This window comes from Lissotriton vulgaris, chromosome 11 (genome assembly GCF_964263255.1).
Source record: "Lissotriton vulgaris chromosome 11, aLisVul1.2, whole genome shotgun sequence".
In the NCBI taxonomy this organism is placed as follows: domain Eukaryota; kingdom Metazoa; phylum Chordata; class Amphibia; order Caudata; family Salamandridae; genus Lissotriton; species Lissotriton vulgaris.
In genome coordinates, this window is record NC_141699.1 from 1,045,018,626 (window position 1) to 1,045,041,429 (window position 22,804).

Here is a 22,804-nt window from a genome sequence, read left to right on the forward strand (position 1 = left end):
CACCATCACTTGTTGGACCGGATCACACCATTCTGCCCCACCATTTGAAACCTCTGATCGCCCTGTAGACTGCCGTCAGTTCCCTCCGTTTGGAAGAACACCTCCCTCCTGCAGAGATCAACGACCATTTAGAACGCTGTCCTCCAACATGGCCCACCACCCAAAAGCACGGGCATCTGTAGTAAGGAGCGTAGAAGGATTGTACTTCAATGGGACCCCTCCGGAAAGATTGTCCAACACTGTTCACCAGTGCAGAACGGGAAGGATGGCCGGAGACACCAGAACCAGCTGATCAAGGTCCTGAGACACTGGATCCCAATAAGCCTGTAAATGGATCCACAGAGGCCAGAGATGCACACGGGCCCAGGGCACCGTGAACACTGCCACTGCCATGAAACCCAGAAGCCAAAATAGGCACCCCCTCATTGCCTTCACCATCAAGGACAAGAAGGCTATGGCCCTGGGGGCTGGCAAGAACACCCTATTCAGGTCGGTGTGAAATCTGGCCCTGTTGGAAATGGGCCTTTTTGAAAGGTTATCCCCAAACTTTTGCTTCTTCCTCCTATTTTGTCCTGACCTGTGTTTACTGGCTATAGGACTCTGGGTACTTTACCTCTGCTGATCAGTGATAAAGTGCATATGCTCTGTGTGTAAATTGCTATTGTGATTAGTTACCCATGATTGGCGTATTTCATTTACCAGTAGGTCCCTAGTAAAGCGCACTGAGTGTGTCAGGGCTGGTAAATCAAATGCTACTAGTGGTCCTGCAGCACTGATTGTGCCACCCACATGAGTGGCCCTGAAAAGGTGTCTCAGGCATACCACTGCGGTGCCTGCGGCCAGTGTGTTACCTGCCATGTCGACTTGGCTAGTGCACCCACTTGTCAGGCCCTAACCTTCTCTTTTCTTACATATAGGTTACCCCTATGGTAGGCCCAAGGTACCCCCCCCCCGGGCAGGTTACAGCGTATGTGAAAGATAGGACATGTACTGGTGTGGAACATGCCCTGATAGTGAAACACTGACAATTTCGTGTTTCACTATTGAAAGGCTATCTTGCCTCCTAGGACAGAATGGGGAATGCTTTGTAACATTTTACAAGCATTTCTTCCCATAGGGATAAGATAGAAAAATTTAGATTGGCATCCCTGAACTCAGGATTGTTAGTAAAGATGGTTTTTAAATTATGTCTTTGAAAATACCGCTTTTAGAAAGTGGCTATTTTTTTGTTCAACCAGCCTGTGTCCCTCTGCCTGTTTGTGGATTCACTCTCAGGCTTAGGAATGACAGGGGGTGGGGAGGTGCAGTGGCTCCAGGAGTCTGGATGAGTCAGCACTAGGCTGAATAGGCCTAATCTGCATTTGGAGTGGTGAGAAAAGTAGCACCTGTACCTGAATAGGGCTGTGCCTGCCTACCACAATGCTGGCTCTGCGCTCCTCTGGTATGTCTGGAGCCAAGTCTCACATTGACAATTCATGTTGTTGTGCACTTGCAGAGTGCCCCCCAGAACTGGTTTGAACTGGGTCAGAGAGCAAAGACATGTTTGGGACATAGGTATCAGACCCAAACCCCAGACTTTACATCCTACCTGGAAATCAAGAGGAACCTTTGCCAAGGAGAAGAGCTGAAGAGACTGAGGAGAAGTACTGCCCTTGCTGTGTGTCTGTGGGTGGCCTGCAGTTACTGTTTCTGCCAAGGAGGCGAGAAGGACTTTGCTGTGTGCTGTGTCCCCTGCCTGAAGGAGATCTCCAAGGGCCTGAAGTGTGCTGCCTCCTGTTCTGAAGTCTCAGGGGCACAAAGACTTCACCCCCAGCTCCACTGAACTCTGCTGCTGTGAGTTCTGACTTGCTAAGAGGTGCCTGTGCCAGTTTTGGGTCTCTGGAGGTTGTTGCTGTTATTTTCGAGCTGGAAGCAAGAAGAAACTCAAAGAACTACAGAAATAGACACATTTAGGGATCGTCACTGAAGAGGACCGACACAGCGACGCTTGATGCTGCTGCATCGATGGCTGATGCATCCTGGATTTCCACGCATCGTACCTATGCAGTAAGTTCTTCCGATGCATCACCCGCAAACCGGAACCGTCACGAAGAATCGACGCGTCACTTCCCATACAGACCAGATTTGATGGAACCCTTCCTCTGCATGCAGCGAGACTGTTGCTTCGCCTCCCCAAGGTCTTAGGAGTGTCGCATCTCTTTGATTTCTGACGCTCCGGCTGTTTGGCTTGTGAACATTGACGCGTCTACAGGTACTTTGGTGAAAAGTCACCCATCCATAGTTTTCTGTGGTACAAGTTCTTGAAACCTTTTGAAAGTCATATTTTTAACTGTGTATGTTGGATTTGTTGTTTTTGTCTTGTTCAGTTTAGATAAAGGTATTTCATTTTTCTAAACTGGTTTGATGTTCATTTGTGGTGTGTTCACTGTGTTACTGTGAGTGTTGGTACAAATACTTTACACATTGCATTTTGGATAAGCCTGTCTGCTCGTGCCAAGCTACGGAGGGGGAGGGCAGGAGATATCTAGAATGTGGATCCCACTTACCCTGACTAGAAGCAAGGGTCCCTATTTGGACAAAGGTACCTACCTCTGCCAACTAGAGACCCCATTTCTAACAGTCCCCTATTATTGTCATGTCTTGAGAAGGCACCAGTTGGCATTTCTAATGGTACAGCAGGAACCTATGATTTCTTAGGGCTGAACAATCCACCTGTAGATTGGGCAGAAGCTGCATCCTGGATGGAGCATGGAGCAGCCAATCATCTAGGTATATTGGTGAGGATGCATATTATTGATCATGGTCTCCTCCGATTATTCACTTGATCATGCCCCATGTGCTTAAGGTATATCCTAAATTTATCCTAAATTTATAAAGGCTGGAATGAGAGATAAAAGGGTAATGCTCAAGTCATCTGTAATCTACAGAACTTTGAGAGTTTCCTCAGAACTTAAGGTCCCAACCAAAATTGCCTTAACGTATATCGGTTGCCTTACATACATGACACAGGTGTTGGGAGACATGAGACCAGGGATTTTAGCCCGGTTAGGTAAAGAGCTAAATTCAAACCTAAGGGTCTGGTTTAGAGTTTGATAGATAGTTACTCATCACAAACTTGATGAATATCCATCCGCCTTATTACAAGTGCATTTTATCCTAATGAACATGTTAAATAGTGGAGAATGTATCTGCAGCATTTTTGATGGAGTACACACCCACCAAACTCGAAACCAGGCCCTAAGTGCAAAAATCTTTTCCTATCCCCACTAGGACTCCTCCGCAATTTGAAAGGACCGAGAAGAGGAAGAAATGGAAGAAGGTTTCCGAGCTGCTGACAACAACAGTAAAATCAGCTTGTGAGTCATAGCTGTGAATATTTTCTTTCCAGATTTCCAATGCTTTATAAATTATTAGACATTCAAGTTGATGACTACTTAATTTCTTTTGAAAATCAAAACTCAAAGCAGCCTGGCTCATATCTAATTATCTCTATTGACATAAGCATGGAGCCATTCAATGTGTTTCTCAGACAACACTGGATGATGACCTGTCACTCCATCCATATAAAAAAACCTTTCTTTTCAAGCTGAAAATATATTTTAGATTATGCCAAATATGAACTAATTTCAGCATTTCCAGCTTCTGTTTGCTTCAAATGCACAAACCTTAAAGGAGCCATCCAGTGAATGATGTCAAAATAGATCTAAAAAACCCAGTTGACATCAACAAAAAATGCAATATCCTAGAATGCCTACTGTTGGTGATGGTTAGAGATGCAGGTCTGGGTAAAAAGAATAGCTTTTTTCTCTTCACTAGATAGCCTCTTTAATAGAGAGCAATATTATGTAGATCTTAAATGTAATTACTAGGTTATAAATAATTACAGTCAGTTCTATTCGCAACCACTTACAATATTGGGAAACCACGTTTTCCATTTTGTTATGGGAAGTTGTTGTGTGTTGGCTCAACACCGCAATGTGTGTAATAAACAATGCCGGCCATTAGGGCAGCACTTCAGAGAGAAGCAAACCTTGCTTCCCTCGGCTATCAGTCTGACTGAATGGTCTGTTCTTCATTTTAAAGGATAATAGCAGACTTTCTTTTTTTTCAACATGATTATAGGATTGGAAAAACCTCAAAAGATTGTACTACTGTACATACCATCAGAATGGAAATATGTGTTAGTTCTTAAATCCTAGTAATTATTTTGTGTTACTCTGATATGCAGAGCCATTTGTTGTATTTTTGGTACTTCCTTAGTAAGATCTTTTGATAAATTCCTGCCATGACTTCACAAAGCCTCTTTCAGAGGGAATTGCAATGAATCCCAGAAAAGTGGCCATATAGAGGTACGTCTACCATGAGAGCTACATTCTGACTTTCTTGGCATTCATAAAGAATTCCAGGAGTTCTTCTGAGAAGTTGTGGCAGTGGCAGATTCCCAGCACTTGCCAAGTACATGTTAGCACATTCTGACATGCAACAGGTGCACTTTTCTGAATGTTAACAGGTAATTCATATGTGCAGTTGCACTTGATATGTTTTTTTGTATAATGTTTTCACCATTGACAAAACATGTTGGCAAATGGAGAAACCCATTTAGGTATAATCTATTATCTGGGTATTCCCCCTTTCTCTTTCATTCTGCAAACACATTTACTCCTTCCCTAAATGTAGTACGTCTTTGACTTTTTTCATAGTGGGAAAATAATTGAAAATACTCATAAATGAGTTATGTTTAGTGGTACACCAGCTTTTGCATGTGCCAAACCCTGGAATGCCCACTGCGTACCTGAGATTCATAAAAAGTTTATAATAGTGTTATAATCTTAGAGGTTTTTAAATAAATTCTGAAGTGCAAATTCACATATTATGAATAACTACTTTGCATTTACATACATGCTATTTCTGCACATAAGTGTCCTTTAGCTACACAAATAGATGTGTGGATTAGGCCTGTACACAGACACTCAATGTATGAGTTGGTGTACCTGATGAGGGTTAGGTATTCAAAAAAAATAGTCCAACCTCTTATTGTATTATTTCAGTGAATGCACTGGCCTTTGGTTCAGTCAAGCAACTACATTTGACAAACACCTGCATGGCAGGAAGGCACTAGCAAAGGACGTGATAGCGAAAATGTAGGCCAGTTGGGTGGCTATGGGTGCCTTTCTTCCACCACTGACCATCTTCTTGCTTTAGAATGACCAATGCATTTGAAAACAGTTTCATGTGATGACAACCAGGTGCAGCCCTTAAAATAAATGGTTGGGTTCATATTTTTGGTGAAAAGTGGAACTGGCAATATAATGCTTTCCAACGATACTACTGCCACCCAGTCTTGCTCTTCTTCATAGGATAGTATCCTGCTAGAATTTATAGAAGATTGAAGATATAAATAAGGGAGATTCTTTTGTTCTGGGGACCTGCTGACCTTACGAATATCTGAAGGTCCGGTATCCATATATTATCCAATATTGGTCATTAGTAATAGAATTTAGCTGAGCTCCTAAAGCAGACTATTTTTCAAAGAATTGAAGCAGACATTTGTGACTGTCAGCTGCTAGAGCCAAGTAAAAATTCATTTTATGGTGTGGCACAAGAGTTGCCTATGCAGGAAAGAGTTGTGGAGTGGTGGGTCTGGGTTGGGTCAGGATTCGACAGATGACCACAAGATAAAATTAAATAAATAGTTAATGATCCCTCGTTGTCTGTCGAAACCCCCCTCCACCCGGCCCCACCACGCCAACGATCTTACCTACATGGGCCTCTCCTGATGTGGCATCTCAAAAAAATTAAACATTACAGTAGTTGAACATGCAAATAATATCCACTCAATGTTTTCTGGCATGCATCTTCATATATAGCCTGATTTCATGTCTGAAGAATAATGTGATATCAACAGTGCAATGACAGACAAAATCACATTAGTAGAAAGCCGCAGATTGAGGAACCTATCCTCACCATTAATGAATATTGACATCCTTTATATTTTCAGATAGATGTGTAAGCAAATGCTTCCTGACTATAGGGCCATTTATCAGCATAAGATGGCTATCCTAAAAATTAGCATAACGCAGAATCGGGAGCAGCTTTAGCTGGAAAAGGAATTAAATCAGACTCCTGTTTGAAAAGCATAACACATGAAGGCATACTTTGAGTTGTGATCTCTCATAAATATTTAGCAAATGTTTCAGCAGGGTTGCAAATTCTTATTAGCTATACTTAATAAAAGGCAAAGCCACAGAAATAAAAAAACCATAAAAAGCACAAAAAGGGCCTGATCTGTCCTATAAAAAATAAAGACTGCCAGCGAGTGTTTTTGTTACTTGTTTCTTAAGTATCAGTAAAAATTGATTAAATCCTAAAAAAGAAAAACCTCTAAGTAGTGATGAGTGAACGAGTAGTTCACTGTTATTATTTGCAAACACAATACAGGACAATGTCAATAAAAATACAGAATATTAAGGGTTCAAGAAGACCCTACTACTATTAGTCATTAAGAACGTGGTGATCAACCATGGGTCCAGGAGGATGTTACTTTTAGGTAATTCGGAATGATTATGGAGAAGACTGGCCGAAAGGGGCTCATAATTGGAACCCCAGGTATTGCCTTATGATCTAAATTCCTGGTGTTAAGGGTAACTACTAGTTTTTTTTCTAAATCTGTGAGCATCTCCAATGTAGTATGCTATTGTAAATTTAACTTTATCATACCCACTGTGGACGGACACTGGTTTTAGAAGACACTTTTCTCTCTTATAAACTCACAGAATGGTCTTCTATCAATCCAATGTTTGGATGGGAATGCTGGCATACCCAACAATGTAGATCATAATAAACCAATAGAACATCTGCACTCATTTGGTACTATTTGATGCATCTGAAGAAATGATGCATCAAGTAGATATAAAGGTAGATTCCATTCAGGATTGTAACATTTTTAATATTAGTATTGCAAAACTAATGTAAGGAAAAACAAACCAAGAACTGGGGAGATAACCCAGAACCTTCTGAGAATCAGTGCAAACATGAGCCTGCACTGTAGCAGCGCATTATTGAAAGAAGGATCGCCAAAGAGGCCTGATTCGATAGGGGAACACTTTCAATCCACAGGGGCTGCACTGTTTGCCACCACACTTTGATGCACTCACTGCCCCCTGTGGCAGCTTCTTTGCTTCTGCTTCTCCATCTGTAACATGGCAAGGGCAAAAAGGAAAATAGTTTCCTCATTTGTATGGGGTCATGTGCCCATGCAAATGAGGAAATGCCCCATTAAGATAGAGCCAGAGCTCTTCTAGCACTAGCTAGAACCAACTTCTAGCACTAGCCCAATCTGCGTTGCAGATGGGGCCATGAAAGCTTCCTCAACATGTGCAATAAATAGGATGTATTATTATGTTTTATTCTTTAAATAGGATACCGGTTATGGTGTTCTTATTTGCCCCTACAAATCTGTATAACATAACATTAAATAATATTCAAACTATTCATTAGGAGTGACATGGTGAGAAATTGACATTGGTCAGAGGATGAAGGTTCAATGACCAATAAAAGTACTTCAGATTGTATACACTAAAATAATTATTAATTTATTTTAATTAATCTACTATTCAATATTGGGGTTATATATGTGTGTGCAAATAAAGATGGGTGTGAAATCTGTGTGTGAAGTTGGAATTTTTAAATGTTGCCTATGTTTCATATGCATGATATACCATACAGTTTAATTGGATTAAAAATTGTGTTAACATAGTATATCAAAGCTGATGAAGCAGTACTACATTAGTATGCAGGGTATTTGGTCACCACATTATTTTTTATTATCAAACCAACACTTTTTTTTAACCAGGGACAGTCATTGTGAAAGGGGCGGAAGTGCATTCTGTTTACATGTGTCCAGTAACATATATGTTAATCTCAAACCTAATTTTTATGTGACCAGAGCCTGAAATATTATATATTGTATTTTTCTCTAAACAGTGATACCTACATCCATTCCTCATTCTGCATAACATGATCATGGTAAGAATGTTTTGTGTCTCTCTGCCAGGACACCAAACTAAGACGGCGCCATTTGTACATTATAACACCATAGTATACAAGCCAATTTCAGAAAGCAAAACTACTCCTTTACAGCTTTGATTTGAAATTATGCTGACTGCTCACAGCATATTGATGGCACAAACTCTTTCTATGAATTTATTTAGTAATTTTTACTGAATGTTAAATAACAATTTGTATTTGTAAGTAAGCTTTTGAAATAGATTACTAACATAAGTGAATAGTAGATATTTTATTTGGAAGATTGTCAATCTGTGTCACTTATGTACATGTGAATATTGTTTTATACCCTTTGAATGACATTATATTGGGTTGCCACAATAGAATGCTCCTTCATTAATGTTTGGCTGCTTTAATGTGGACATTTGCTACAGAAATATTTTGCTTTAAGTGTGATCACTGAATATGTTTATTAAAATGTTATAAACAATATACAATTATGTTATTAATTTGGAGTGTGACTTCTAAGTTTGCCAGAATATTCATGTATTGGGACTGAAGAATATATAACAAACATACTTCCTGAAAAAGGACTACATGGAGTGTGATTACTAGTTGATTGTAATGTACTAATTACACAATGATGTTATCATATACATTCCTACCCTTTTCTTCAACAATGCAGTGTTTTCAGGAGAGATGGGACATTATTTTACATTGATATTAAGCAACACCTCAAGTACTAGAATGCCTTATATTGGTGATGATAATTAATCATCTAGCTAATGAAGTCCATGATGGCATTGACAATTTGTCATAGCATCCTAATATTTGACACAATTTCTTTTGCTCCACTGAGGACACACACAAAGACCAAAACATCTGCTTGGCTCTGGGGATTAGGTATCAGCAATAAATAACCCAAAGGTCAATAATTTAGCAAGAATATTCAGACACGGGTGAGTGTATTTTCTGTGAGTAATCGTAGCATAAACAAACCAGCGGTGGCCCCGCCATTAGGGCAGAGGAGCGCCGCTGCCCCTGCCACCACACACAAATAAAACAATAATAAAACTGGTTTCTAACCCGTTTTGTTATCGTTTAATTTTAATCCCCCTGGACCCACCCCAGGATTCTGACGAGTCTTAGGGGCAGGTCCAGGAGGATGGCACTGTGGTGGGGGAGCTGTAGTGCACTCCCTTGTCCCTTCACTGCACATGAGGTGTTTGGAGAAGTGGAGAAGTGTGGCTCACTGGTTAGAGGAGGCAGACCTGTAAGCAGAGGTCAACCCGGGACCAGGGTTCAATTCCCGTCTCGGCGGGTCTTGAGTCCTAAAATTTTCATGGACTTGACAATTCTCGCTCCGGTGCCTACTCCATTCATGGGTTCACACTCTGCGACTCTGGGCAATAGCTTGCTTAATCTCCACAACGGCCCCTCGCGGCAGGATGCCTGGCTTTCACCTTGCGGATACCCTGCTGGGGTTATCTCACAGGGGAATATCAGGACGGGTTCCCTAAGCAAGCGCTTAGAAACAAGTGGTGATTTGCGCTATATAAATTCCTGTACATTTACATTTACATTTGGCCGACCGTTTCAGGCCGGCTAAACATCTTGTGCACAGTGAAGCTTTCTCCAGCCCCAGCTGGGTTACTGGGGCTGGAGAAAGCAGGCACAGGCTCCCAGTCTGCCTGGCAGTGCAAATGCATAGCCCTCAGGCCAATCCTGATACTTTTTTCCTGCAGCGTCGTGATTGGCCACTGTGCAGTTTGGGAGCCGGGCCCAGAAGCAGGATGAGCGCGATGGAGCAGATGACAGAAGCAGTGGTGATCAGGTAAGTTTATTTCATTTTATTTTATGAACAACCTCCAGCTTCCTCCTACGACCCGCCCCGCCACTTTGGCAGTGGATGGGTAGCAACTGAAACAAACAGGGTCAGCATATGAGAACAAGGTGTAGAACATGGTCAGCACATGAGAACAAGGTGTAGTAACAGAGGAGACATTGGGACCGATTCACAGAACTATCTTAAGACAAAATCCTAAACTTACTACTTTTGGTATTCACAGAAGTTAGGATTTTGTCTTAAGTTTGTCTTAAGACAGACTTAAGTTAGGATTTTGTCTTAAGTCTGTCTTAAGTCTGTCTTAATACAAACTTAAGACAAAATCCTAACTTCTGTGAATACCAAAAGTAGTAAGTTTAGGATTTTGTCTTAAGTTAGTTCTGTGAATCGAGCTCAAAGTGTGGTCATTTCTTTTTAAAACATTGTTTATTATTTTGTTTTAAGCCCTAAATATTGAAAAGTTGATTTACCAATGCACTCTGGTTCCACATTTCTTATTTTAAATGATTATTGGGTCATTACACCAAGATCACACCACTGAGGTTTTACACCATCCACCCTGGGCTAAACATGTTAATAAACACTCCAAAATGGACTTTCCCCAAAAATGAAGCCTGCTATATTTCATTTATGTTAATGTGTAAAGAGACATGAAGTATTCATCAGTATAAATATGCAATTTCTAACTCAAAAACAACCAAAGTCAGGGTGTGTGTTTGGCACATACTTCTTTTAAACAGCTTTGTCTTGACACATAAGTCTTTTGCTACCATTTTTTGTTGACCAGTTTGCCTACCCTGAGATGGGCTAGTGTCTTCTGTTACACAAAGGAAGCTGTGCTGTTCCTCAAATGGGGGAATGTGTGTGTCACAAAGATATCTGGATGTTGTAGGTCTCGGTGAGTCCTAGAGTTGGGCATCCATTTTGTTGGATGTATTGCCCTCACACACCCTTTCAGGTGTCATGCTTCATCATCTGGGCTGCTCCTCGTTGGGTCGGCGGTGCAATACCCAACGGGCGACACCTCAAAGAGGGGCACTTTGGCGGAGATCTTCTATCCAACAGCTGTTTGGTGAAGTGTGGGTGTGGAGCCAGTAGTGCGTAAACATATCAGTGAGTTAAAATAAAGCTGGGAGTACCAGTGTAAAGTTTATTCTGGGGTCTCCTGCTCTAGTTAAAATGTGAAAATTAACCAGTACTCGATGGAATGCAATGTTTCCTACATGAGTCTTAGTTAGTGTGTGTCCATAGTGGTCGACATGTTTCTCGCGTTAATGTACAGTGTCTCGCGATTCTTCAGGACCTTCGGAAAAAGTCATATGTCATGAGTAACTGTCTACGTATAAAGGATCTCAATGACTATCCAATGTGTTGCTCTAAAAACTCACAAAAAGAGAACGTGGTTAATGTGTGAGTGTACCTGTGTTATGCTGGAACTACCAATTGTGTAAAGTGTCCAGGTATCATCAGTACCCGGCGGGCTGCACAATGGGTTTAAACTTCCCTAGAGTATGGAGTTGAGATGCCGTGTGTCATTCCTCTCGACCTACCCACGCCGCCGGGTCCGGGAGTGTCTTCTTTGTCACGAGTGCCAGTGCCCTCAATTATGCCAATATTTCAGTGCCATTCACTGCTGCCACCTGCTTTTGCCCGCTGTCAGGAACATCGCCTATTCTCTCAGCAGGCCTTAGGTTATGCACCAACTTTTCCTTGGTCCTGTGCTTGTAATCATGGCACCAATTATTACTTTCCTCCAGAGTAACGTTTGTTGGTGCCATTGCATTGACTTTATCAAGAATACATTTCCAGAAGGCTGCTTTTTTTGCCTAGGGGAGCCTTGATGTGACAAAGACATCTTTTTCCTGTAAACCTCATCTTCCTCTTCCTAAAACTCTCCAGAGAACATACTCAGTCAAGAATTGTGCCCTCCTGGCCAGTGCCCTCCTTCTTGATTGACATGTTTGAAAGTCAGGATTTTTTGTGCCACTTTACATCACATTTTATTATTCACATTGCCTGCTGACATTTTGCAAGACGCGTAAAGTCGGAGGATCTCTGTCCTTTTGCTCATACCACGAATCATGATAAATATAGTGCTTGGTTCAATACGATTCTGCGAGATAGCACTATATGTTTTGAAGTTTCAATTTTTTTAAAGCTGGGCTGGTGAATGTCCTTTTGGTTGAAGGCTTGTGCTATTTTTGACCAGTGTCAGTGAATAATTGTTCAGTGCCTTTGCAAAGTTGCCCAGAACTTGTGTAATAATGTGTTTCTGCCTCAGACACCTGATCCTAACACAACCTCTAAAATATGAAGAGAGCTAACACTAACCATTTAAACCAGTGCACATTGGGCCCGATGTAGGTCGGTCGGTAACGGCCGAAAATCGGTATTTTCGGCCGTTACCGATCGGTATACATGATTTGACATGTAGGTGCACTATTTTACCGAATCGGTAACTTTACCGAATCGGTAAAGTTACCGATTCTGTAAAATACAGAATCGGTAACTTTACCGATTCGGTAAAGTTACCGATTCGGTAAAATACCGATTCGGTAATTTTACCGATTCGGAGCCACCCATATGTAGGTGGGACTCTTCAGAGTCCCAGGAGCCTTAACGAATCGGTATTTTACCATCAAATCCTATTTGATGGTAAAATAACGATTCCGGTGTGCATGCACATGTGTGCATGCACACCTATGCCATGTGACAGGCAGACCTGCCCTTAGGGCAGGTATGCCTGCCACATGGCACCCGTGCCTGTTTTGGGGGTGCCAGAGGGTGTCAAAGTGACACCCCCTGCACCCTTGAGAAATTCGGTATTTACCGATTCGGTAAATACCGAATCGGTAATGTCCATTCATTCCTATGGGCTTCAAAGCCCATAGGAATGAATGGGCATTACCGATTCGGTATTTACCGAATCGGTAAATACCGAATTCATCCGATTCGGTATTCCAGCACATCTGGAATACCTACATATCGGACCCATTGATTTACCGATTTTAAATTACCGAATCGGTAAAATTCGGTAATTTAAAATCGGTAAATCAATTTTACCTACATCGGGCCCATTGTCTTTTAATAAATCATCTGTCAGAAAAGTTTGATTAGTGAATCAAAACTTACTAACAATAAGACTTGTGTTACTCGGACATCAGGTCTTGCTTCAAAACACAATTAAACCACAGCCTTCAGAGAGCAGACCAGCTCTGCACTCAGCCTGCTTCATCAATACTCATTAAGGGGAGCGCTGACAGGTGGAAGATGCTGTACTGTGTGGAGCATCTTGTGACATTGTCAAGATCTTTAAAAGGGCAGTAGAAGAATCACCAAGCTGCCAGGAAAAAAGTGATAAATAGGGTACATAATGATTTCTTACTTTAAAAGACCTGGTGGCTTGTTGACATTTCATAATTTGCAAGGCCTTTGAATAGTGTACTATGCATTAATTGGTGCAGCAAAGAGGGATTTGGCATCCAAATATATGTTATAATTGAGAAAATTCAACCAGTGTGCACGTTATCGAAAGCATAGCAATTCATCCTTTAACAGAGCTATGATTTACCCAAAAAAGCCTGATTTACTTTTCAGCTTTCCTCACTGTCTGATGCTCCATGTTACTAGGGCTGATTTCTTTTGAATTATTGCTCACATTTGCATTGGCAATTACTTCCTATAGTTCACATCTTTTTTCGTAAGCGCAAAGAAAACATTCATAAATCTGCATCTAAAGGTGCCTGTTCATTTTATCAAGAAACCTCGGTATATGATCATGTCATGGTTTGGGGTATCACTAATACACATATGAGACATACTCGCACCAGTGGCGGCTCATCCGTTAAGGTGGAGCAGCGTCGCCCCCCTGCCAGCATCTAAAAAACTTGAAAAAGAAAACAATAATAAAACAGGATTGAAACCCGTTCTACAATTGTTTTCAGTTTCTTGTTCTGAGGCTTGGGGGCGGAGCTACAGAGCTAGGGTAATGCGAGACTCGGGGGGGGGGGGTGTTGGGCACTACTATTCACTAGGCATCTTGGTGTGGCTGGTCGTCTCACGCCAACCAAACCCACATGCGCAGTGAAGCTCTCTCCAACCACAGCTGCATTGCTGGGGTTGGAGAGAGCAACCACTGGCTTCCAGTCTGTCCTGGTGTGCAGATCATCGGCGCTCAGGCCAATCCTGAAGCTGCTCTCATGCATGAGAGCAACAGCAGGATTGGCCGCAGGGCAGGCTTGGAGCCTCTGCCTTCCTGCATGAAGAAAAGAGGTGCAGAAGAGCATGACGTGATTTTTTTATTTTTTTTCTAACTCGTCCCTCTCTCCTCCCGACACCCTCCCCCGCCCCACCTTTCTTCCCTGATACGAGCCGCACCTGACTTGCGCTCATAAAAGGCAGCGTTATATTTTGCATGAATCCAATGTGCATCAGTTGCATATTGGTTAAAGTTGTTACAATGCTGTCATCAGACTCAACAACATATTCTCATCATGAGTGTGCCCAAGGCAGAGGAAGTGTCCTCAACTCGATTTTATTTGTGGCCCTGACAATAAAGGTTGGTACCAGCTGTCAGCACCAAGTGCAATAATTGTGTGTGTGTGTGTTTTTTAGGGCAAATCATTCAATCCCTTGAGAAACTGGGACATTTATTCTGATTGTTAAAAAGGCTGGCTTACATCCTAAAATGGCACCTATTTATCTGTACAGAACAGCGGACATATGCCATTTGCCTCGAAATCATGAATAGACCATGGCGAGCAAATAAGGGCGGATTAAAACCTTGCAAGTATTCTAATAACTCTATGATCAAGGCCACATAAATGATTCAGCCGTTGAAGACCAAATTATGCAATAATGGTGACTAAATTATGCATCAAGAAAATGCAAATAGTGTGACACTATGCTGCACATAATGTCACAGTATTAACTGACTATGCTATCTAACACATATTGATACAAATGACATCCCAAATGTTTAGAAAATTACAAAGATTTCTTAAGAAGAAAAAGTACACATTCATATGATCCAATTGAAAAAGTTATTCACCAACAAAAAGTGATTTTGTCTTGCAGGGAACCCACAGGAAAACGTTTTTAATTCATTGCTAAAACAGCCCTTTCTAATGATCAGAATAATATAGTTTATGTAAAGCTTACAATTGTGCACTCTGTAGAAAACACACCTGTGCACAGTTCATTTAGAAAAAAGTGTGCCTCTTTTATTCTGGATATCCTATTTGTTCTAGTACTGATATTCCCTTTTGGTGTACTCTTTGTCCACTCTATGATCCCCTACTAGCGGTTATACAACACATCCGAACATGCCTAAACCACGCATTCCTTAACAACGTGGTCAGAAGAACTATTGCATCATAGCCACACGTTCCTTTGCCATGGAAATCTTTACAGCGAATTGCTTTGGTGAATGCACCGGACTTTGGAACAGTATAATTTACTATTTCAACTCCAGTCGATGCAAAAGTAGGGAAAGTGTTGGACTTTAAAGATAAATGCTGCTTTCCCTAAGGCATGTCGTTGTAGCGACAATAATGGTATGGGAATGTGTTGTTGAGACACATTTGCTGTTCTGACTGCGTTGCAAAGGCAACGCAAAGTTCGGCCGTTGTTGTAATTGCTGTTTCCCCTATTAGCACCTATTTCTAGCCAGAAACAGCAAAGAACACAAAAAGATGAGAGGCAACACATAAGGAAGAAAGGTCAATGTTGCTTGAATATTTCTTTATTATTTCTTCTCTTTCAGTCTTGACAGTATAACAAACAGACGTGTTTCGCAACCAGAAAAAACTTCTTCAGGGATTCTCATTAGTCCTGCGTCTTTTGGCGTCCATTGACTAAGATGCGGTGGGCCGAACAACATTGCCGAACAGAGTACTTTTTAGGTTGAGATTAATGTTTCTGCAATTTACTGATTGCTTGTGCAAACTGGGAGATAGACTGGTTTGCAATATACTGCTGACCATACGCACGACTAAAGAGAATTCCTGAAAAGTCTTGTCTGGGGGCAAAACACATTGGTTGCTTCTGTTCGTTATACTCTCAAGACTGAAAGAGATGAAGTTTTTAAAGCAACATTGAACTCTTCAAACAATCTTGGAATTGACTTAAATGGATGACTTGATGTTAAATTGACCTTTCTTGCATATCTGTTGCCTCTCATATTTTTGTGTTTTTTCATGTATATTTATGACCATTTGGCAGCTGTTCACTTGGGAAGGGCAATATTGATGCTAAGAAACGCATTTGTGACTCTATGAGGTGGTGCAGTGATTGAGCCTGACTCCCTGCCTTTATCTCTCTAACCAGAAACAGCATTAAAGAGTTATATTTTAAACTACAAATGCATTTTAAATTATATTGCACAATTTTCACTGAATTTTGCGAAGTATTCTGAGAAAAAGATAAAATAAAACAATGTGTACATCCCTAGCCCTCGTGTGCTTCTCTTAAATTGACAAACACTTCAATTGTTTTAATATCATACTTGTAAAAATCTAGTATTGGTCAGTACATTTTGGCATGTTAAATGTACACCTACCTAACATGTCTTGAGCTTGTAAGGTTTAACATCAAAGTGGAGAGTAATATAAATTCTCTGAGCCTGTCAGCAGAATAACACACAGGGCAATGTCTAATTGTGGATAACTTTATAAAATATGGATTGCATATTTACAATGGAGTGAAACCTTAGATGTAGGATATGTAGTTGGTGTGATGGATAGTGTTTTTATTATCATTTTACCTCATAATATGCTTCAAATGTTGGCTAGAATTCAGTCAGACCATGAGGTAATATACAAAAAATGTCTGACACTGACTTGGCTTTAACAAAAAGTAACGAATAGCTGGACATGGATAGGAAATCCATTGCTGACTTGGCCAAATTATGGCCACTGCTATTCTGGAGCATAGGATTGACCCCAGAACTGTGCTCCTATCCCACCGCACTAGAGGAAGTTAGCTTCCTTGATATATCGAACAAGATAGGCTGGATAAAGTTACAATATTAATATCAATCAAATTCTGTACAACGGCTGTGTGAACTCATTTGATAATTTTATATCTTTTGTGCAAAACTGTATATCTTGTATTTATTAGCACATTGCACTTTTATGGTTGGATGACCAAAATAAAGTTGTTTTGATTGATTGTAATGAATAGAGGGACACACATGACTATGCATGTCTTTGGGGGTATCTCCCTGAAGTGTCTCCCTTTGGCCGGATACAAGAAGATCATTTAGCCTTTGAATGATTGTCTGCAACCTTTGGGAATTATTAAGTATGTGTAATCCATGCTGGCTCCAAGCCTGAAACATGTTCCCCTCTCTCTCCTTTACCTTAGTAGATGGGTTCTGTATATGGCGCACCGTCAATTAAAACCAAAGTTTTAGCTCTCTTTTCCATAGCCAATGTGGCCGTCATTATCAAACATCCTATTATGGTCTTATTTGCCATTTCCAACATTTAGTTATGGGTAGATTAGGATTGATGAACTTTAAGCTTAGAAAATATTAAGCCAATACAGATCTTTCAATCTACAGTGTGTACCTGGGTGTCCAGTGACTTTTTAGGTAGTCTGGATCTTAATGAGTATCCTTTTTCTTTAAATAAGAATCATAGACTTGTGCTCCATTGTGCTAGCATTCGTCTTTGACCGATGGTGACTATATAGGATGATAAAGCCAAATCCCAACTTGCCTTTGGCACAATTCCCGACGCGGCATGGTCTTGAGCTCAAATGTCCACGGACTCGATAATTCTCGCTTCGGTGCCTGCTCTAATCATGGGTTCTCACTCTGCAACTCTGGGCATTAAGCTTGCTTAATCTCCACAACGGCCCCCTGCGGCGGGATGCCTGGCTTTCACCTTGGGGATGCCCTGTAGGGGCTATCTCACAGGGAAAAGCCAGGACGGGTTCCCAAGGCAAGCGCCGGGAAACCTCCGGGTAGCTGTGCGCTCAATAAATGCAATATTAAGAATAATAGTGGCACTGTGTGCTGTCTTCTTTTCCCTTTGTGAATATTTGTTGGATCTCTAAAAGCTATTCCCCTATGGATGCCATGGATACTTTGGTGCTCAACGGGAACAGAAAAGCTAGAAAATGAACCTGACAGTTCTCAAAGCTTAAGAGTAGCAGTGCTTACACTCCTTTGTCCATGCACAGGAGGAGTGTGAACATTTCCAACCGACCAGATTCCCCCATTATGGAGTTTGCATAATGTAAATCCTTGGCATCATCTATAATTTGTCTCTCTTTGCCCCTGTGAGAAATTGGGTTATTGGTTGAGGGAGGTGGGTGCCCCACTCAGGCAACAACCACAATCCTTGTCAAGGTGAACCGCAAAAATCACAAAATTAAACTGTGGTAGATACACTGTTAGTGTGGTACAAAAGCAGTCAGTTTTAACTTAGAGGCAATGTGCAAAGTATTTATGCAGCACTTAAACAGTAATTATGTAAAAACACAACACAATAAAAAAACACAAGGCACCACCTGTGGTCATCTGGTCATGGTAGACCAGGGAACAGTCACAAGGTAAGATCTACCACGATTGTACGCGGGTCGATACAGAGATCAGGTTAGTCCAGCTGAAAGAATTACCTTCTCAAAGTCTGGTTATCAGTGTCCCGTTCGCAGAGGATGAGCCTGCAAGGAGTAGGGAGAGCATCACAGATGGCCATTGCCACAGTGCAAAGAGCAAGCTGGGCACTGTGCGCTGTCATCACTGTAGTGTGGGCATCAAGGACAGTCGTTGCTGGAGTTTTGAGTCAGCGGTCACTGCGGGCTGTCGTTGCTGTAGCACGAACTGCAGATATCACATTTGCAGTTGTCGCTGGTGGCCATTGTAGCACAAAGAGCAGGTCTTTGCCGGTGCTTTGCATTATTACTCATTGCAGGTGGCATAGTCTGATCACGAAGGGGCCCATTTGCAGTAATGAAGAACCTAAACTTCAGAATGTTACCTTTTTTTCTTGGGAGGAGCTCAGACTGATGCCAGCCAAGGGTCCAGGACTTTGGGGGCACCTATAGGGCATTCAGAACTAACGCAGAAGGGCTCAGGCAGGTCCAGCTGCAGGCCCAAGCAGGTCCAGGTGCAACAGGCCAGCTGGATAGTTGTAGGGAGGCCTCTGGAGCTTGTTCCGTCCTTGTAGCTCCAAACAATTCAGCCAACTGACCCTTGGAGTCACTCAGGGTAGCCTAGGATGAAGGTAAGTAGATTCAGTCTTCCTTCTCACACATCAATTTCTCAAGCAGCATGTCCAGGAGTGTTCTGATGAGGACAGTGGAATGAAGGTAAGTAGGTCCAGTCTTGCTTCCAAGACAATAAACGCAGCATGTCAGTTCTTCTTCTGTAATGTCCACAGATCCCGGAGTGTTCTGTTGAGTAGCTTTGAGAACCATATTTATACCTGCTGCCGGCCTTTTTGCGGGGGGGGGGGCATCCTGTCCTACTCTCACACCTGGTTTTGGAAAGTTCTTCCCTTCCGAGGTCAAGGCTCCAAGAAACCTTGGGTGACAAAAGACAAGGCAGGCCTGATCTCAGATTCCTTTGTGTGTGCATGAGGCAATGTCCTTTGAAATGTAAGTGGGGCTGGGTGCAACTCCTTCCAGTCATCCTGCCAGGATGGCCCATCTTGTCCACACCTTAGCCCCTTTGTGTTGCTGTCTGGAAGCAATACACAAACCCCAACAGTGAGGCCATTCCCAGTCATGTTACTCAGGACAGTGGCAAAAGGCACAAATTGTAAGGATAAGAAAATTACAGCATCCTGAAAGTAGCATTTTCAGAATAGTGACTTAAAATGTAATTTCACCATTGAAGAGGGTTTCAGATAATAATTCATTTAAGTGTAAACTGCATAACTCTGTCTGCTCTCAATCCCAGTTTATCACTTATTGAATATAGGGTAACCTAGTGTTAGTCAATGGTGGAGATACGCCTTACAGCAGTGAAAAATGACTTTGGGAGTTTTTCGCTACCAAGACATGTCCAACGTTTTAAAGACAATGCACCATGCGTTATGAGCTTTTAGAGGTAACTTATAAGGGAATGACTTATAAGTATTAAAAATGTTTATTTTGGCAGGTCAAAATTGCAGTTTAAAATTGCTCTGCAGGCTGCGGTGCCAGGCCTGAGACATGTTTTGAAAGGCTACCTTAGTTGGTAGCACAATGGGTGCTGCAGTCCCACCAGTATCATTTATTGAACAGGCCTTGGGTACCTATTGTACCATTTACTAAGGACTGATAAGTAAATTAAATGTACCTGTGAGAAATTGGGTTTTGATTGAGTGGGGATGTTAACCCTGCTCAAACAACAGCCACAATCCCTGTCATGATGAAAAACAAAAGACACTAAATTAACCTGTGCTTAACCCTCTGGTATCATGGCACGAAAGTAGGCAGGCTTAACTTAGAGGCAATGTATAAAGTATTTAGACAGTACTCAAACTGCAATAAAGTAAAAACACAACACAAGAAATATCCCATACCTATTTTGAAAATGGAGTATATTTTTAAGTTGGAAAGTAAAACCTACTGCCTAAGAGATCAAAGCACCAACCGCTGACATCTAGTCGCGTCACAGCAAGTCAAAGTCGAAAAATGTGTCGGACCGCAATAAAGTGCAAGTCGGATACAAAACATGGATTAGGCTCAGTTGGCACTAACCTTTTGACTTAGAACAAAATTTGAAGAAAATGTTCTGAGAAGTTCAAATTCAGCGGGGTGAGGAGGGAGAGTTATCATCGGGGAGCTACTGGAGAAAGCTGCAGTGAAGATTGCTATTTTCTAAATTAGGCGTATATTTACAAGGGCTTATCGCCTTAGGAACGACACTTTGTGAAATTTTCCTGTGGTGATAAGCCCTTTGCCTTAATACAAGGCGGCGTAAAGCCACTTAACCTGGCTTTATGCCGCCTTGTAAATAATGCCCCATTTCATGCTACACTTAGCGTGAAAGGGGCGAACAATGGGTGTTGTGGTGGGTGTTCCGCCACAACACCCATTGATTTTAATGCTGCCCCCTATTTACAAGGGTGGTGTAAATATGGGGCAGCACCAAAACTAAGACCAAGGAAAACAAGTTTTTTTACATGGCAAAACTAGGAGAAATGTTTTCTTTCTTCTCATTTTTACTGCTCCTCTGTGTGCTGCACACATAGAAACAGCAAATCGCCATGAATGATTGTTTATGTATAGGATTGTGTGCCTTCATGCACATAAAAAATAAAAAAAGGACGATTTACAACTTCTATGTGTGCTGCACAATGCAGCACAAATAGTAGTTAAAATCACCATTTGTGATTGTTTATGTGCAGGAAGGGACACTTTCCTGCGTATAAACAATCATTCCTTCGATGCATTCCTTCGATGCAGGCACCCTTGCACCATGGTGCAAGGGTGCCTGCATTGACGCTAGGCAGCGGAGTTTAATGCAAGCACCAGGGAAAACGCAGTGATGTACCATACGATTGTAAATACAGCGCATCCCTGCATTTTCAGAATGATGGAGGGTGGTGTTATCAATTTTTGCTTAATGCCACTCTTCGCCATTCACTTGTAAACATGCCCCTTGGTCTCTTTTATGGAAGTTGGAAATCTTCAGTTGGATAAAGCTGGAGACTGTAGCTGAATAAAGTTACAGGATGCCCGATCCCCTTTGTGAAGGACATCTGAACAGGATTTCCTGCGGTCAAGAGGTTTGTAGTCAGAGCTGTCATGAAGTCAGGTTTACCGGCTGTGCACCTTGGACAGATAGATGAGTAGGTTGGTCCAGTTCTTCTCTCAGTTTTCAGAGCAGTTTTTGGACAAAAATATTTTAAGTCCCAGGTTATGGCTTCTGGCTTGTTGAACACCTTTAGCACCACCACCAAGGACCCAGGACTGGATGGGGCACTACTTGGGGGATAGAACTCACTCAGGCTGGGACCAGGTGTAGGTTCCTGAGGCTCTGTTCAGGAAGTCAGCCAACTAGCTCTTGGTAGTCCTGGGTTCAAGTGATAAAACAGTACTTTAACAGCAGTGCAGGCTTCTGGGGGTTCAAGGCAGTCTCCAGACAGCAACGCTGTCCTTCCAGGTGACTCAAAGCAGCCTTGTGTGGTACACACCAGGCCACACCAGCAGGCAGTCCTCTGAGAGTCCTTCCACAGGAAAACTAAGTGAATGGAAGAGTGGGTCTGGGGGTCCTATTTTTATATTTGAAGCCTCCTTTGCAGTAAGAGAAGTTTCTAGAGAATTTATTTTGAAGTGCTTTCCTGACTCCCCTGCTCTGGTTGTATTAGCAATGCAGTGGTGACAAGTCATCTGTGTGAAGGCAGAGTACAGCCTAAGTTGCAAGTGGGACTGCACCTAGCTCCTCTCCTCCCCCCCCATACTGCTAGTTGATGGCCCATGCAGGAATGCCTAATCCCTCTTTTGTGTGACTGCCTGTGAAAAATAAACAATGTCCAGCTGCCAAATACACCCAATCATGTGAACCAGAAACCAAATAGTTAGGGCAGTAAACTGCCAACAAAAAAAGTGTTCAGCAAACATCTGGAGGAGAATGCGCAAAGAAAAAAAGCCACGTCCAACAACCCCTCTTTACCCAGCACTGATTCAACAAAGCCACAGGGACATGATTTTTTATTAATACATGCATTGATGATTGTAGGGCAGTGCCCTTTTTGTATCGTTACCCCGCCCCCCACACATTTTGTTCCACTTCTGATGGTTTTGATTCTGAAAGTGCTCTGGAGCCTGCTGCCCAGGCCGCAGTGCCAGTGCTCTCTCCCTAAAACTGATATATGTGAATTGTTAACCCTAAGTAGAAAGTACCACTGATACCCAGGGCCTAGGAGTTGAAGGGGTCACCAGGGCCTGAAGTAATGTTTGTGCCTCCCTGGGTGACCAAAGTAAACACCCCTTGGTGCAGCAGACCTTCCAGTG